Genomic DNA, 7,933 nt, shown 5'->3' with positions numbered 1-7,933 from the left:
GATTTGTTAAGAATGGTAGAGTAAGATGAAAACAGATCTGAAAACAGATCCTACCTTACAAAAAGTCAGTGGACAGTAGGACTAAGACAAGAGAAAGAAACAAACATCGGAGTCTGCATCACCACAAAGACAAAGCAAGACGTCATTGAGTCATTTTCAAGAATTTAAAGATTTTTTGCACGATCGTATCAAGATACGCCTGGCTACTAAGACATGAGGATGTTGCAAGGTTTTTGAATGACATATGCTAATAGTTTAATAATGGCCAGGCTAATCATGAGATTTAGGTTCTGCTGGTCCACTGTAGAAAGGGATTGCATCAGTATGCCGTAAATGCCAAATTTATGGAGAGAAAATTCATATGCCCCTTCATTCTTTCGACTTTCTCTATGTGGGGCATGGAGGTTATGGGCCGATCTTTTTGATAGCTTCTAACTGATACTAACTCGTCTTTGGGGTTGTCGATTACTCTACGAAAAGGGTAAAAGTTGTTTCATATGCCAATATCACTAAGTCGACAGTCATCAAATTCTAAAAAAAAAGAGGGAGAGGCCAAGGTGAAAACCCACAAAGGGCGCCTTGAGACCAAAGGGGATTTGAGTTGAAAACCTAAAAAGGGCGGCTCAAATTTTGATCAAAGTGGGGCATATAGCAGCCTAGGTTTCTCTATATGGGGTCTGGTTCTAAAGAAAGGGTACCTGAACCAATAGATTCCTCGATCCTCACTCGTTATAGGCTTATATGGACTAAGTTCAGTTCGAAGGAATACATTTCTCGATGGCCTTGCGGAGACGAAAATCTCATAAAGACATAGGTACGGATGTATCCCGAAAGTAGTCTACTAACCCATACAGAGGTGAAAACCTCACGAAGGCATAGCTTCTCACTCCTACCTAAAAGGGTAAAATCGACCAATCATGCAATGCAATATGCAGAAAGATGCCTAAACTCAAACCAACACAACAATTATAAACCATAATGATGAGGATCGTAACAAAAACGGGTGAAATACAACAAAAAAAAAATTCTCTAAGAGGAAAATGCAATGCAATCCTAAAAGAAACACTGTTACACCCCTAACCCGTATCTATTGCCGGAATAGGATTACAAGATGTTACCGAAATTTATAGAATAATTACACATAATTTCAAAAATTTTCCTATGTTCATAACAAAACTGTCCACCTGAGTCATAGTCATTAAATTATTTATATCTTGAGCTAAAGAACTCCAAATTGAGAACCGCAAATTTTTCCTGAAACTAAACTCACATATCTTTTTACATAAAATTTTTATAATTTTTGTTCCAGCCAATAAGTACGGTTTATTCTTTAAATTTACCCTTGTTTCACTGTCCAATAGTCCTGACTACTCTTCAAATCAATTTTATTATCTCTTAGTCAAAAATTTGAATGATGTTCTCGTTTATTTATTTTGAAAATAGACTCATCAAGGATTCTAAGCATATAAATTATAACTCATAATTATTTTTGTAAAATTTTTAATGATTTTCTAAAATCGGAACAGGGGATTTCAAAATCATCCTGACTCTGTCTTACACAAATTCAAATATCTCTCAATATGAAATTCTTTTGCTTACAAAGTTTTCTTTATATGAAACTAGACTCAATAGGCTTTACTTTCATATTTAATTCAACCTCTAATTCAATTTCCACAATTTTTGGTGGATTTTCAAATTCGGACTACAACTATTATGTAAGACTATTTTAGTGCAAAATATTAATGACTAAGTTTATAACACCTTTATTTCTTTTCACTACAATATTTCCTATCACTCCCTTTTATTTTCCTTCACTATCATATTATGAACATAGTTTCTCATGTAAGAAAACTCTACTTTAACATCACAAATACCTATTACATAATATCATATATCCTTAATTAATATACCATATGGCACATAAATATGCATATTTTTTCTTACCATACTTATACTATTTCATCCACGTGTGTATGAAAACCATTTATAACCTTATGAACTCATATGTTTATATATATATGATTGCTATCCATACCAATGGCTAACTTCCAAACATTGTGTAACATTTATTATTTCACTAATTTAGCTATACATGCCGTTTTCAAAATAAGTAAACTATTATACCAAAATTGAAAGGATGATAGTGTGATGAAGTCTCCGACCCGTCTTCCACTTCTTCCTAGCTTTCAAGTACTATAAGACAAGGAAAATAAAATCTAATAAGCATATTTATGCTTAGTAAGTTCATATAACATGAATCAAACTTACCAATCATATTTAACATTTAAATCATATAAAAGCATAATTTCCATTCATTTTGGTTATTTACCTATTCATAAACATTTCAATCAAACACGTTAGTAACAAACGTACCAATAGGCATAGATGAGCTCATCATGCTATTGTCTCATTCCATCTCATATTTCTCATGTTTTGTTTTACTATCTCATCCGTTGAATCATTGGAATTATCGATGGATTTTCTAAGAGTACACACAAAGTGTACGTTTTCATATTTCAATCAATTCATATCAAGGATTTAGCCCTTAGGATGTTAAATCATCAAACACTCTCTCGAGTTACATATCAAGTAACCGTAGCGAATCAGGATTACCATTTAGGGAAAATCCTATTCACCTTGAGTTACCATAGTGAATCAGGAACAAATCCTATCCACTTTATATATTTATAGTGAATCAGGAATAAATCCTACTCACTTTAATTTCTTTAGTGAATCAGGAATAAATCCTATTCACTTTTAATTCTCGAGAAGGCTTTTGTTAGATTTTTCCATCCTAGCTCAATCCATTTCTGCAGCACATGCAGAACCTCATATATTTCGGAAAATTTCCATTATTCATCGATCACCAATATTCAAACGGAATTTCAACCATTTATTAGTTTCCAAACATGTATCATTTCTTTCATTTCACATCTATATTATTCATATATTCAATTTCATACATCATATACAATACAATACAACATTTAAATTAACATATTTACATACTCATTCAAGTTATACGAACTTATCTCGATAGCAACTTGTAATCGAAACTCTTTTAATCCGATATCTTTTCTTTTCCACGATCACTTTCCTTTTTCGATCTTTCTGGGTCTATATCATTAAATTTAACATCAATTCAACATACTTCATACTCATTTGAATTCAACTCATGTTCTAGACAAAATTAATATTTTGTCCCTAAACTTTTCATAAATTCCATTTTTGTCCCTAGGCTCGAAAATTAATATCTATGCAAAACAATCCTTATTCCAAGCCTATTTGATTTTTACATCTCACATTTACAGCACTTATATTTCATAAAATTTAGAATTTTTCTTTAAATTTCACAAGTTTACAAATTAGTCCCTTTTTGCACAAAACTTTTAATTTATTCTTCAATTTAATCCTTTACCTAGTTCTAACTTGAAATTCTATCAATTTAACCCCTAATTCATCAATTAATTCAACATAAACCATGTCCAAAAATCTACTAACTTTCAAATTTTCAACATATACTAAGTAGTATTTTATTCTAGGATTCCAAAAACATCAAAATTATAAGAAAATGAACTAAATTGGCTTACCAATTGAACTTGAAACCTTAAACCCCAATTTCTCCCTTTTCTTTCTTTCTCTTTTTCCTTTCTTTCTTTCTCCCCTGTTTTCTTTCGTTTCTATTCTGTTCTTCTTCTTTTTTTCTTTCTTATGTTTCTTTTGTTTATTATATTTTAGTTATATTATTATATTATAATATCTATAATAAATAAATACACATATGTATTTATTACACATTTACATTATCATTACCACACAATTGTCATAATTTAATTTAATTTATTTACTTTATTTAATTAATATAATATAATAATTTAATAATATAATAATATTTACTTAAATTATAAGTAAATATATAATATTTACTAATATATGTATATTATTTATACACATGGAAATTATTTTTACCACACACATTCAATTCATGGTGTAATTTCTTATTTAGTCCCTTGAATTTTCTCTATTCTATAATTCAACTTTTACCCTATGTTCAATCTAGTCCTTCCACTCAATTGCTCCTAATTTAACAAATTCACCTATCCAAAACCTAATTAACCACACAACTAACTTCGTAAATATTTATTAAAAATATTTACGAATTCGGTTTACCGGAACGGAGTCCCGAAAATGAAAATTTTTTTTAATTAACTACAAAATCAATAAAATTTTCTTATCAAAATTTTCATGCAACCTTTCTACCATAATATAGACCATGCCATAATTTTAAAATAAAATTTTCTTTTAGCTCGAATTTGTGGTCACGAAACCACTGTTCCGATTTCACTGAAAATAGGCTATTACAAACACATCAGTACAAAAACATAAATGACAAACAGTGCACTTATTCGGGTGACCCCTAGGGTTTGGAGTGGTTCTACCTAGGGTTGGCTCTTAGGGCTCATTATATGTGGCTCGGTTCTAGAGTAAGGGTACCTGAACCAGCAGATTCCTCGATCCTCACCCATTTTAGGCTCATATAGATTGAGTTCGGTTTAGGGGAATACATTTCCCTATGGCTACACGAAGATGAAAATCTCACGAAGACATAGGTACGAATGTATCCCGAAAGCAATCCACTATCCTATACGGAGGTGAAGACCTCACGAAGGAATAGTAGATCAAACGATCATGCAATGCAATATGCAAAACTATTTAAAGACTCGAACTAATGAAGCAGGTATTATAACATAAACCACAAAGATAACAGATGAAATGTAATGAAATGATCGTATTTTAAATCGAATTTTCAATTTTGATGAAAAGACATAAATTAATCAATTTACGGCTTGACTCTCTTATTGTCTCCAGCGGAGTCGCCAAGCAGTCGAAACCATTTTTTGAAAACGGGTCGACTTTGGTTTTGAAAATAAGAAACGAAAATTGAGAGTCGCCACCAATCTTTATTAGGTGTGATCGGATCACCTTTGCTTTAATAAAATGTTTTAGTTTATTAAAACGGTGTTTTTGGTCTATAAAACTCGAGAGAACAGGTTCGGGAGTCAGTTACATGCGAGGAAGGATTAGCACCCTCGCCACGCCCAAAATTGGTACCGAATTGATTAGTTAGTGTCTTAATGTCGAAAATTGAAAATCAAAAATAGATTTAATATATGATTCTTTTTATCAATGTCGATTTTAAAAGCGCTTGAATTAGCTCAAAACGATTGTTAAAGATTTCCTCGTCTCGAAATATCGGAATATCACATCCCGTAAGTTAGGACGCGATACCATGAACTCCCGAGCGCAAGTTTGTCTTTAATTTTAATTGGAATTCCGTGTATTTTAAAACTCAAAAGGATATTTAGCTATTTAGGATCAACAAGAAAATCAAAACCCCGTAAGTTAGGGCACAATTCGTCGATGTTCCAAAACGCGAAACATTGCCTTATTTTGAAATTTTTTTTGAATGATAACGAGTACAATATTTAAGCGACGTGCGTTATTTGTTTGGATTAAAATAAAGCGATCTAAGTTGGATAAACATATTGGGATTAAATTCATAATGCGATGATACAAAAATAAAAATATAGTAATGGACGTGGACAATAGTACATGAATTCAATATTACACAAGCGAGTGAGAATAATATGAACATGAATAAACAAATTAAAGAACACGCAATGGCAATAGTCTCACAACATACATCATTTAAAATACCAACACTAATAATCAAAAGAATGAAATAATACAAAACAATTTAAAATAACTAATGAGGCAACTTTAAATAAAAAATCCATAAAAAATAAAAGCGAATACTATAAAACAATTTAAAATAATTAATATACCAAACAATTCAAAATAAAACAAAGCAACTTAAAATAAATAATGTATATAATCATTTAAAATAACATATAGAAAGTCTAAAATAATAACATGTAAAAAGAAATTTAAAGTAAATATTATATATAAAATATAAAAATAGCTTAATATAAATAAAATATATGTAAAAATATAAAAGTGTTTAAAATAAACAATATATAAAAATTTGAAAATAAATAATCTATAAAAAAATTTTAAGAATAAACCATATATATAAATTTATAATAACAATTCAGAAATAACATATAAAAAGAATTTAAAATAAATAAATAAAACAATGTAAAATAAATAATATATGAGACAATTCAAAATTATTTGTATTAAAATAGTTTAAAATGAATACTATATATATATATAATTTAAGATGAATAATATATGAAACAATTTATAAAAACTGAAATTAAATAAAAGAGGACTTAATTAGGACAAACGCGAAATTAACAGTAAAAAAATTATAATAAAATAAACAAAGAAGGACCAAGTTGGAAAAACGTGCAAGGATAGAGGACTAAATGGGAAAAAAACCCATTCTTGGACACGCGTCCTTTCCCCAGAGGATTCGTGCGCCAAGGACTAAATCGAAGTATGCTAGAAATGTTTGGGCAAATTTTAAAAAGAAAAGAAAATAAATAAAGGAAACTAAAACAGAACAGTCCATAAAGTGGAATGACCGATCGCACAAATAGACCATAAGTCTAAAACGCGCGGATCCCCTCCGGTTATGGATCAAGTCACATGGGTGGTCCAAAACGATGCCGTTTTGGCACCTGGACTCCCACCCAAAAACGACGCCGTTTCAAAGGTTGTATTTAAGCCCAATTTTTTTTTAAAAATTCATTTTCAGCCTTCCCTTTAGAAAAAAAAACTGAAATCCTCCCAAACTCTCTCCCTTCTCTCCCCATGGTGGACGACCAGGTTCCCCGGAGACTCGTCCTACCGCCGCCGTGGCCAGTGGCCTTGGAGCGCCTCTGAAGGCCATATTACCAACACCCAAAGACGCCGAAGGGAGGAGACCCTCAACCCCCTTTCGGGCCAGACCTCGGCGACGGAGAAGGGGCTCTCCGATGTCACAACCGTGAGGGATTTCAGGTAAGCTTTCCACCTTTCGTTCTTTTATTTAAAACAGATTTATAAATAAAAAACAAAAATAACAAAAATAAAAAGTGAAAATCGTAAAGAACATGAGAAATGGAAATCAAGATTAACCTTCTTTTTTTTTTTTTGCTTTTTGATTCTTTTTATTCGTGTAATACAATCTTTTTGTATTTTTTTTAAAAAAAAAAAACCTTTACAATTGATTTTCTCCTTTGGCTTTATAGTCGATTACACTGCCTATTTTACTGTTTGGTTGCTTCTATTTGCTTGCTGTCATTTCTCTGCTTTGTTTCTGCTTTTGTGTTCTTTGCAGGTTTTGCTTGGTCAATGGAGAAGAGACCTTGCCATTTCGGTGCAAGGCTGAGCAAAGGGGTCAGGCCTCGGGATGAGGCGCAAGCGGTGCGCCCGAGGAGGAGCGGCGTACATGGGAGCTACGGTTTCTGCCCTCTCTTTTTTTGGTGAAAATTCTTAAGCTTTTGGGCTATGGGCTGTTGTAATTTTGGGCTTAGTTTTTTTTTGTGTTTGGATTTGTAATTAATTATTTTTTATATTTTGGTTTTTGTTGATTTAGGCTTGGGCCAGACAAAATAGACTTGTTACAACACTGAAACGTTAAAATTACTATATTTTTTAGAATTTGAAAAACAAAATTTAAATTCTTGTTTTTGGCAATATTGAAACAGATTACAACTTTACTTAAAAGAGTTGAAAAATCAAAGTTTGAAGACTACAACACCATTATCAAGTTCAATGTTCCAAATGATGCTGCCAATGAATCAGAGGGTTATGAAAGGAGGTATACAAATGTGTAAATATGAACATTTAAAACAAATTAAAATTATGACTAAAACACATAATTGTCTTCTTAAAAAAGTATGTATAGATTGGTCTGATTGGACCAAAAAAAATTACGATATTGTACTATTAACAATAATTATAACTTTCTCCCACTTTCAAA

The 7,933-nt window shown here is 31.3% G+C and overlaps 1 long non-coding RNA gene across 1 annotated transcript; it reads left to right on the top strand.

Annotated features, from left to right (window-relative positions):
• The first annotated feature begins 6,526 nt into the window (after window positions 1-6,526).
• LOC107953047 (uncharacterized) lies at window positions 6,527-7,633 on the top strand. The gene is made up of 2 exons (XR_001699038.2): window positions 6,527-6,969; window positions 7,289-7,633. It is a non-coding gene; the product is annotated as an uncharacterized lncRNA (long non-coding RNA).
• The last annotated feature ends 300 nt before the right edge of the window (window positions 7,634-7,933 follow it).

The sequence above is a fragment of the Gossypium hirsutum genome, chromosome A05 (assembly GCF_007990345.1).
Source record: "Gossypium hirsutum isolate 1008001.06 chromosome A05, Gossypium_hirsutum_v2.1, whole genome shotgun sequence".
Taxonomy (NCBI): Eukaryota; Viridiplantae; Streptophyta; class Magnoliopsida; order Malvales; family Malvaceae; genus Gossypium; species Gossypium hirsutum.
The sequence above is the reverse complement of the archived record's forward strand: the minus strand, read 5'-3'. Positions and strand labels throughout refer to the sequence as shown.